Source organism: Lepisma saccharinum, chromosome 8, assembly GCF_977018435.1.
Source record: "Lepisma saccharinum chromosome 8, izLepSacc3.1, whole genome shotgun sequence".
In the NCBI taxonomy this organism is placed as follows: Eukaryota; Metazoa; Arthropoda; class Insecta; order Zygentoma; family Lepismatidae; genus Lepisma; species Lepisma saccharinum.
The window spans coordinates 47782038-47790166 of NC_139236.1; positions in this window are offsets into that span (position 1 = coordinate 47782038).

An 8129-nucleotide genomic window follows, 5' to 3' on the forward strand; every position below is an offset into this window, starting at 1 on the left:
GTCCTAAGATTTTTTTTTAACGCAGGACTTGGAAAAAAATTTCGATTGATGAAAAAAGAAATGGTTCCATGACGACCTATGTTTATTTTGGTATGGGTGGACAGAGGACACCGAGACTCGACCGACGCACTAAACCCGACCTCTCTACGACTATTTGTTCAAAAGTTACGAGTGATCAAAGTTTTTTGGGCGGGTGGGCTAACTTCTTAACCCTTGACCCCAGGACCACCAAAACTTGGTATACGTATTCTACACCTCCAAAATCGACAGGTGGTATCTAACGATGCCGTATGGGGGTGTTTTTCGATATATTTTTTCGATAACTCTTACCATTTTCGAGATATTTGCAATTTAAGATTTTTTAACGCTGGACTTAGAAAATTTTCGGTACATTTTTTTTGTTCCATGACGACCTATGTTTATTTTGGTATGGGAGGACAGAGGACACCGAGACTTGACCGACACACTAAACCCAACCTCTCTACGCGTACTCTACGTCACCAAAAAAGGTTAAAGGTTCCAAATAACAATAGTTAGAGTTTCCCCAATCTAGTAAAGTGGATTGGTTGAAATCTCCAAGGCGTATTTTGCATTTTTTTTCAAATATGAACACGTTAAAACTGAACTGTCTCGGATTTTGAGTTTTGTAATTACCCCGAGAAATTCTATATAAAATAACATACCTGGAAATTATATTCACGTTAAGTTAAATTTTGATTTTTGTAATCGCCCCGAGAAAATTCTATATAAAATAACATACCTGGAAATTATATTCACGTTAAGTTGAATTTTGATTTTCGCAAATCACCCCAAGAAATTCTATATAAAATAACATACATGAAAAATATATTCACGTTAAGTTGAATTTTGATTTTTGTAATCACCCCGAGAAATTCTATATAAATAACATACTTGAAAATTGTATTCACAGTAGATTGAATTTTTTGAGTTTTGTATTCACCCCAAGAAATTCTATATAAATAACATACTTGAAAATTGTATTCACAGTACATTGAATTTTTGAGTTTTGTATTCGCACCCAAGAAATTCTATATAAATAACATACCTGAAAATTGTATCGCTATATACTAGACTTTTTGATTTCTGTGATTTTGGAGAAAGCATAATGGCATCCACCACCTGTTTCGATCGTAAAAATGATAAAACTGAATGTGTTACTTGTGGGAAGCTAATCTCAAGGAACAATTTAACGGTACACAGGGCAAGATGTAGCGAAACAGGTTCGAGAATTAATCGTTCGTTACATTCTAAGCCCTGTGCTCGATGCGGAAAAATGATCAGCATTGCAAATTTAAGTAAACACCTCAAAATTTGCAAACCATCGACCGGACAAGCATCGAAAAGGAAAATCGATAATTCAGAAACGGAAGATTCCACTTCCAAGCAAATTAAATTATCCAATGAACCCAAACCAATTAGATCTGCATTCAACGACCAACTCCAGGATTTTTCAATTAAGTCAGAACCAGGCCGTGACATCCTTAGTTTCTTGGATGAAACAAAAACATCTGTACTAAATATTTTGAAAGATAAACTTGAAAACAACTCTATAAAAGTATACGTTGTTCTGTTTTCTGAATACGAGAAAGTTGATGGCACAACGAGTATTTTTTATCATCGTACAAAAAACCAGACTCTTTATTTTGCCGACGTCGAAAATTTGGACAACTTATATTATAAAGTTTCCAACGAGCTGGTTAAGAAACATGACGATTTCGAGGCTAAAGGGTCGGGATGGTCTCTGTGTGGAAGTCCTCACACGTTAACTGTTTACGTGAACCAATTCTTGCCTCTTCCCGCTTCCAGCTACGTTCCTCTTCCACCGAACATTCAACACAAGAGGGCTGTGTTAAATATACAGAACAGCGATAACAAGTGTTTCCTTTGGTGTATATTGGCTGCACTGCATCCTGTTCATTGCAAAAATAATCCACAGTGGGTTGGACATTACAAACAATACGAGTCCGAGTTTGAAAGTGTAATGTCTGACATTGAATACCCGGTGACATTGTCGGATATAACAAAGTTCGAAAATCGTGCAGGAAAACGCATCGCTATTAATGTATATTCCTTCACGTCAGATAAATATCTCGTGCATCCAGTCAGGATAAGCGATATCGACGATGACGATGCTTGTGTAATAAATCTCCTTCTGATTTCCAACGAGGATGTCTATCATTACACGCTAATTCGTTCTCTATCACGTTTGGTCAGAAGTCAAACTACCAAGTATGCAAACAACATCGAAGTTTGCCCGAGATGCCTAACCACGTTCGACGATCGTGACCGACGTGATCATCAAAATCTTCATAGTCGTCAAATTGCTATCGAGAAACTTGCCGAACATAAAATTTATTGCGGTGACAACAGACCGGCTAGAATTTTGATGCCCGAAACGAACGAAGTCGAAGAATTCAAAATGCACAAAGCATTGTTGGAACATCCCGCAATCATCGTCGCAGATTTCGAGTCTTTCCTGAAACCACTCTCCTACTGCGAACCGGATCCTGAAATTTCCTCCACAACGCCGTACCAGCTTCATCAACCTAATAGTTTCGGCTATGTTGTTGTGCGACGTGATAAAATAAATGAAGCATATATATACCGCGGGCCAATTGTAATCGAACACTTCCTGGAAAAAATGGTGGAGGAGGTTGAGGTAATTGGTAGCGTACTGCTTACATCAAAACCGATGGCACCTTTAACTGAAAATGAACTTCAAAATTACAATTCCACTGAGGTGTGTCCGGTATGTGATCAAAGTTTCACTGATGAGAACAAAAAAATATTCCACCACGATCATTTTAGCGGAAACTACATAGGTGGAATTTGCAACACGTGCAATCTTAAAATCCAGAAACCTAAATTCATCCCCATATTCTTTCACAACGGAAGCGGATATGATTTTCACCACCTGGTGAGACATCTTGGCTACGATCCGAAACGTATAGGTGTCTTGGCCGAGAATGAACGCTACATTAGTCTCAGCAAGCAAGTGTCGATTCCGGGAACGAAAAATACAATCGAGATGCGCTTCCTGGATTCGTATAGATTTCTCTCTGCAAGTCTGGATGCTTTAGCGAACAAAATCACCGACGATCAATTCAAAATAACTAGAGCTAGTTTTTCCAACGTAGACATATAACTCGTTAGACGTAAAGGGGTTTATCCTTACGAATATGTTAGTGATAATTCTAAATTTAACGACGACGCTCTCCCACCTCCAAGAGAATTTTACAGCAGACTCAGAGAGAAAGGAATCACGGACGAAGAATACCAACACGCGCAACGCATGTGGGAGAAATTAGAATGTAGGACACTCGGAGACTACCACGACGCATACTTAAAATTAGACGTGACGATACTCGCGGATGTTTTACAAGCGTTCAGGAAAACGGCAACGAATATTTATAAATTAAATCCAGCGTATTTCTACAGTCTACCGGGATTAGCGTGGTCGGCAATGTTATTCCAGACAAAGGTCAAGCTGGAACTGATATCGGACGTTGACATGTTGCTATTTATCGAAAGAGGGATACGAGGTGGACTGGTGCAATGCGTACAGAGACATGCAAAAGCTAATAACGTACATATGAAAGAAGATTACGATTCAAATCGAGCATCGAATTACATTTTCTACTCCGACGTTAATAATCTCTACGGACATGCCATGGTTCAGAAACTTCCTTACGGGGGATTCGAATGGTTAGATCCCACTTCGATAGACATTATTCATTTCGACGATAGCGAGTGTGGTTTCTTCGCAGAGGTAGATCTCCAATTCTCCGACCACATGCACGACACGTTTTCGGATTTGCCTCCGACTCCCGAAATCAAATGTCCACCCGACTCGGTTAAAGACAAGCTTTTGTTAACATTGGACCCTAAACAGAGATACGTCGTCCACTACAAGAATCTCCGGTTTTTGATTGGGAAGGGTGTTCAGATAGTAAATGCTAGAAGAATACTAAAGTTTAAACATTCCACGTGGTTAAGACCTTACATAGAAACGAACACACAACATAGAACAGCTGCCACTTCCGATTTAGACAAGGATTTCTTTAAATTAATGAACAATGCGGTGTACGGAAAGACCATGGAGAATGTTAGAAAGCACGTAGACGTGAAATTAATTTCTGATAAGAATAAATGTCGGAAGTGGATAGCCGATCCTACATTCAAGTCGAGAAAAATTTACAACGAGAATTTGGCACTTTTCAATCTAGATATAAAATTGATAAAATTCAGAAAACCAATTTACGTTGGCGCAACGGTTCTCGACTTGCCGAAACTTTACATGTTCGAATTTCATTATGACGTGATGAAACCCTTCTACAATGATAAAATATCACTTTTGTACACGGACACCGACAGCTTTATTTACAGCATACAAACACCTAACCTATACGAAGACATAAAAAATCCTTCCATGCTTGAGTATTTCGATATTTCTGCGTATCCTCAACCCAACAGATTTGGAATTCCATCTCGTAACAAAAAAGTCCTAGGTAAACTGAAAGATGAATGTAACGGTGATATTATTGTCGAGTTCGCGGGTTTGCGTTCGAAGATGTATGCCATGAGAACAGAGAGTAGCGTCACGAAGAAAGCAAAAGGTGTGGGCAAAAATACGGTGGAGAACAAACTCACCTTCCACGATTACATCGATTGCCTCCTTCCACGATTACATCGATTGCCTTTATTCACAATCGACGATACTAAGTATAGAACAAAGAATCCAGAGCGTCGACCATATCATCAAAACAAACAAAGTTAGAAAAATTGCGCTGGATCCCGATGACGATAAGAGGTGTGTCCTCGAGTGTGGTATTCACACATTGCCTTGGGGATATCGTCGTTTAGAAATAAATAAGAATTGCGCACAGTGCAAATAATTAGCACTCACCACCACACACAACAATATTCACTAACTCAAAAAAAAACATTTTGTTACTCAGTAAAAAAAACACTTTGACTGTCATTACAAAATAAAACTTTGACCGTATCCTTAAATAACCAGCATGCCTATGAACTTGTTCGGTTTCAAAAAACAGATCATCATGGAAACTGCACCGTCCATACCAGATCATGAAGTCTTACCTTCCGTGTTACCTAAACTCAACGATCTGTTGATCATTCACCTCAACAGTATTTGGACGAAATTGGATGAAGACGTCGGCAAAACTTTTTACATCTTCAACAACAATTTACATTTTTACGAAATTCCGATCGGTGGGAAAATTCAAATCACCGTGAATCCGGAAAACGTAGGCGAAATCAAAATATCTACCGGCAAGAACATTTTTCGAATGAAGCACGACAAGATGTTTTCTAACATTCCGTACGATGTTTCGGCAGGAGATTATCTTTACGTGGAACTCCTCGGAGATTACGACAAACTCGTTCCTCTTTTCGTAGAATTACGAATCACCTATCTTATAATAAATAACCGTTAACAAAATGCCCAACCACATTTTCGGCCACACCAAGCGTGTAGACCACGCAGAAGAGATTATCATGCTCGACGTTCGAGTTAAAAAGTTGAGGAGCGATTTGATCGCTTTGCAGGAGACCTTAAACAAAAGTTTAGAGTCGGAGATCGCTACGCTCCAAACGCGATGTCTCGATCCTATTCTGAAAATCGATTCCTAACTGAAAACGCTCATAAAAAATTATGTTGACGTACCTTCTTACGACAACGTTCAAAATATACAGTTGAGCGTGGATTCGCTTCAAAATGATTTGCTCAAATTACAGCAATTTCAATCGAAAAATGAAGATTTGGAAAAATTGAAACTCGAAATCGAAGAACGAACTTCCGCAATCGAAAAGAATTTCTCTGAACGTCGTTTCTAAATTACAAGAAGAATTCACCAGCACGTTGGAAGAAATTAAATCCAAGTTACAGACTTTGGAAGATACCATGACGAACCTATCATCGTCAGACGAACTGCAGGTCATCGGTAAAAGCGTCGCGAACATAAAAATTCAATTGGAGGCTTATCAAGATTTCGAACACATTGAAACCACCATCGCTACGCTTCAGGCGTCTTTGGAGTTGATCAACGAAGAGATTAAAAATATTCACGCTCAAGCAAGCGCGTTGACGAGCATACAAGACACGTTAAGCACGGTTCAGCATAAAATCGAATATTTAGAAAATTTGAACGTCGAATCGAACCTTGCTCATTTTCATCACGTACTCGACAACATACAGGTTGACTTGGAATCGTGCGTGCCTTCGAAGGAAGATTTGGAAAAATTGAAAACGGCGGTGACGGCGCTATCTGATTCGAGTGACATCAAAAGTTCATTGAGCGATCTCGAAAGTACGGTGACCAATCTCCCCACCTCCAAAGAATTACACGCTTTGAAAAGGAACATATCTCGAATGCTGAAACGACTAGAAACGGAAACGGCGAACGTGGAACAGATTCGAGAGGAAATTAGTTCGCTGGTGTCGACGCTGCCCACTTCGCAGAGCGTCGCGGATCTTCACACGCAGTTTACCGAGATGCGAAGCATCGTGAAAGATCTTACCGAGAAAAGCTCGAAATTGAATCAAGTCGAGAACCTTCAGAACATTGTCGTCAACATCAGAGATCAAGTTGGAGTGCTGGAATCCACGCAGGAATCGACGCTGGCCTCTTTCGGTGCCAAGTTCCAAGAACTGAACGAAAACTACAAGCAGTTGAACGTGGAAGTGAAAATCAAACCGTCATTTTCTACCGTAACGGATACCATAGTCGAGCATCTGTTGCCCATTGAAAATAAACTTGGACACGTTCACAGTAATTTGCTCAGCGTCGACACTAAAATCGCCAAATTGTTCACCTTGCAAGCCATCGAAATCAACAGCTTACCCAATCAACAGAGAATCTCCACGTTCGTCGAAGGTAACAAACTGTACATGTTGCATCCTTATCATCCGTACTACAAGTTTCTCCTCGATGGCACGATTCAGATAAACGAATTTTCGTACTGGTCTCACGGCAGAAAAGCTAGCGTTCCCACCATGACCTTGATATCGAATCGTAGTGTCCAGAAAGCAGGAAACATTCCTCTGGCACGTTGGAACGAAACGCACAACATATATGAAATACACGAAGACGAAGATCTTACCGTTTTCGACGAGAGTGCCGGCGATAAGCTGATCATTCAAAACACGAGCGAGGTGCCACCCTCTTTGAATCCCATCACGCTGGTGCTTCTCTTCAAACGTAATCTCTAAAAAAAAATGTCTAGGCAAGCCATCGTCGAAGAATTGCATAAACCTGCACGCCGCAACTACGAACGTTTAGCAGTGGTAACCAAGGGCATCGACGACCTCTGGGAAAGCGACCTCGTGGAGATGAGTAGCGGCAAGTTAAAAAATGTACATAAATTGAACAAGGACAACAAGTACCTCCTCGCCGTCATAGACACATTTTCGAAATTCGCATGGGCTCTGCCGTTGAAAGCCAAAACGGGGACATGCGTCACGGAAGCATTCAAATTAATTTTTCGCGAAAGCGGCAGACGACCTCGGTTTCTGCACACGGACAAGGGGAAGGAATTCTACAACGCCGTATTCCAAAAGTTTATTCAAAAACACGACATTCGACATTATTCCACCTTCAGTCACGTCAAGGCCAGCATCGTGGAAAGATTCAATAGGACTCTGAAATCGCGCATGTGGTCACGCTTTACGCTTCAGGGAAGCTACAAGTGGGTCACCATTCTTCCGGAACTCGTCAACGACTATAATCACACGGTGCACAGAACGATAGGCATGAAACCAGCTGACGTTACCAAGTACGACGAACAGCGATTAATTTCTACCGTTTACTGTCCAAAGTACACACCCACGACAAAAAGACCTAAATACAAAATTGGAGTCCAGGTGAGGATCAGTAAATTGAAGCGAACGTTCGACAGGGGTTTCACACGAAACTGGAGCACGGAACTTTTTACAGTGGTTCGAGTTTTACCCGGGAACCGTCACACGTATATAATAAAGGACAGTGGCCGTGAAATTTTATTGGGGCGCTTCTACGAGGAGGAACTCTCTAAAACTAAATACCCCGACACGTACCTTATCGAAAATGTTTTGCGTAAGAGAGGTGACA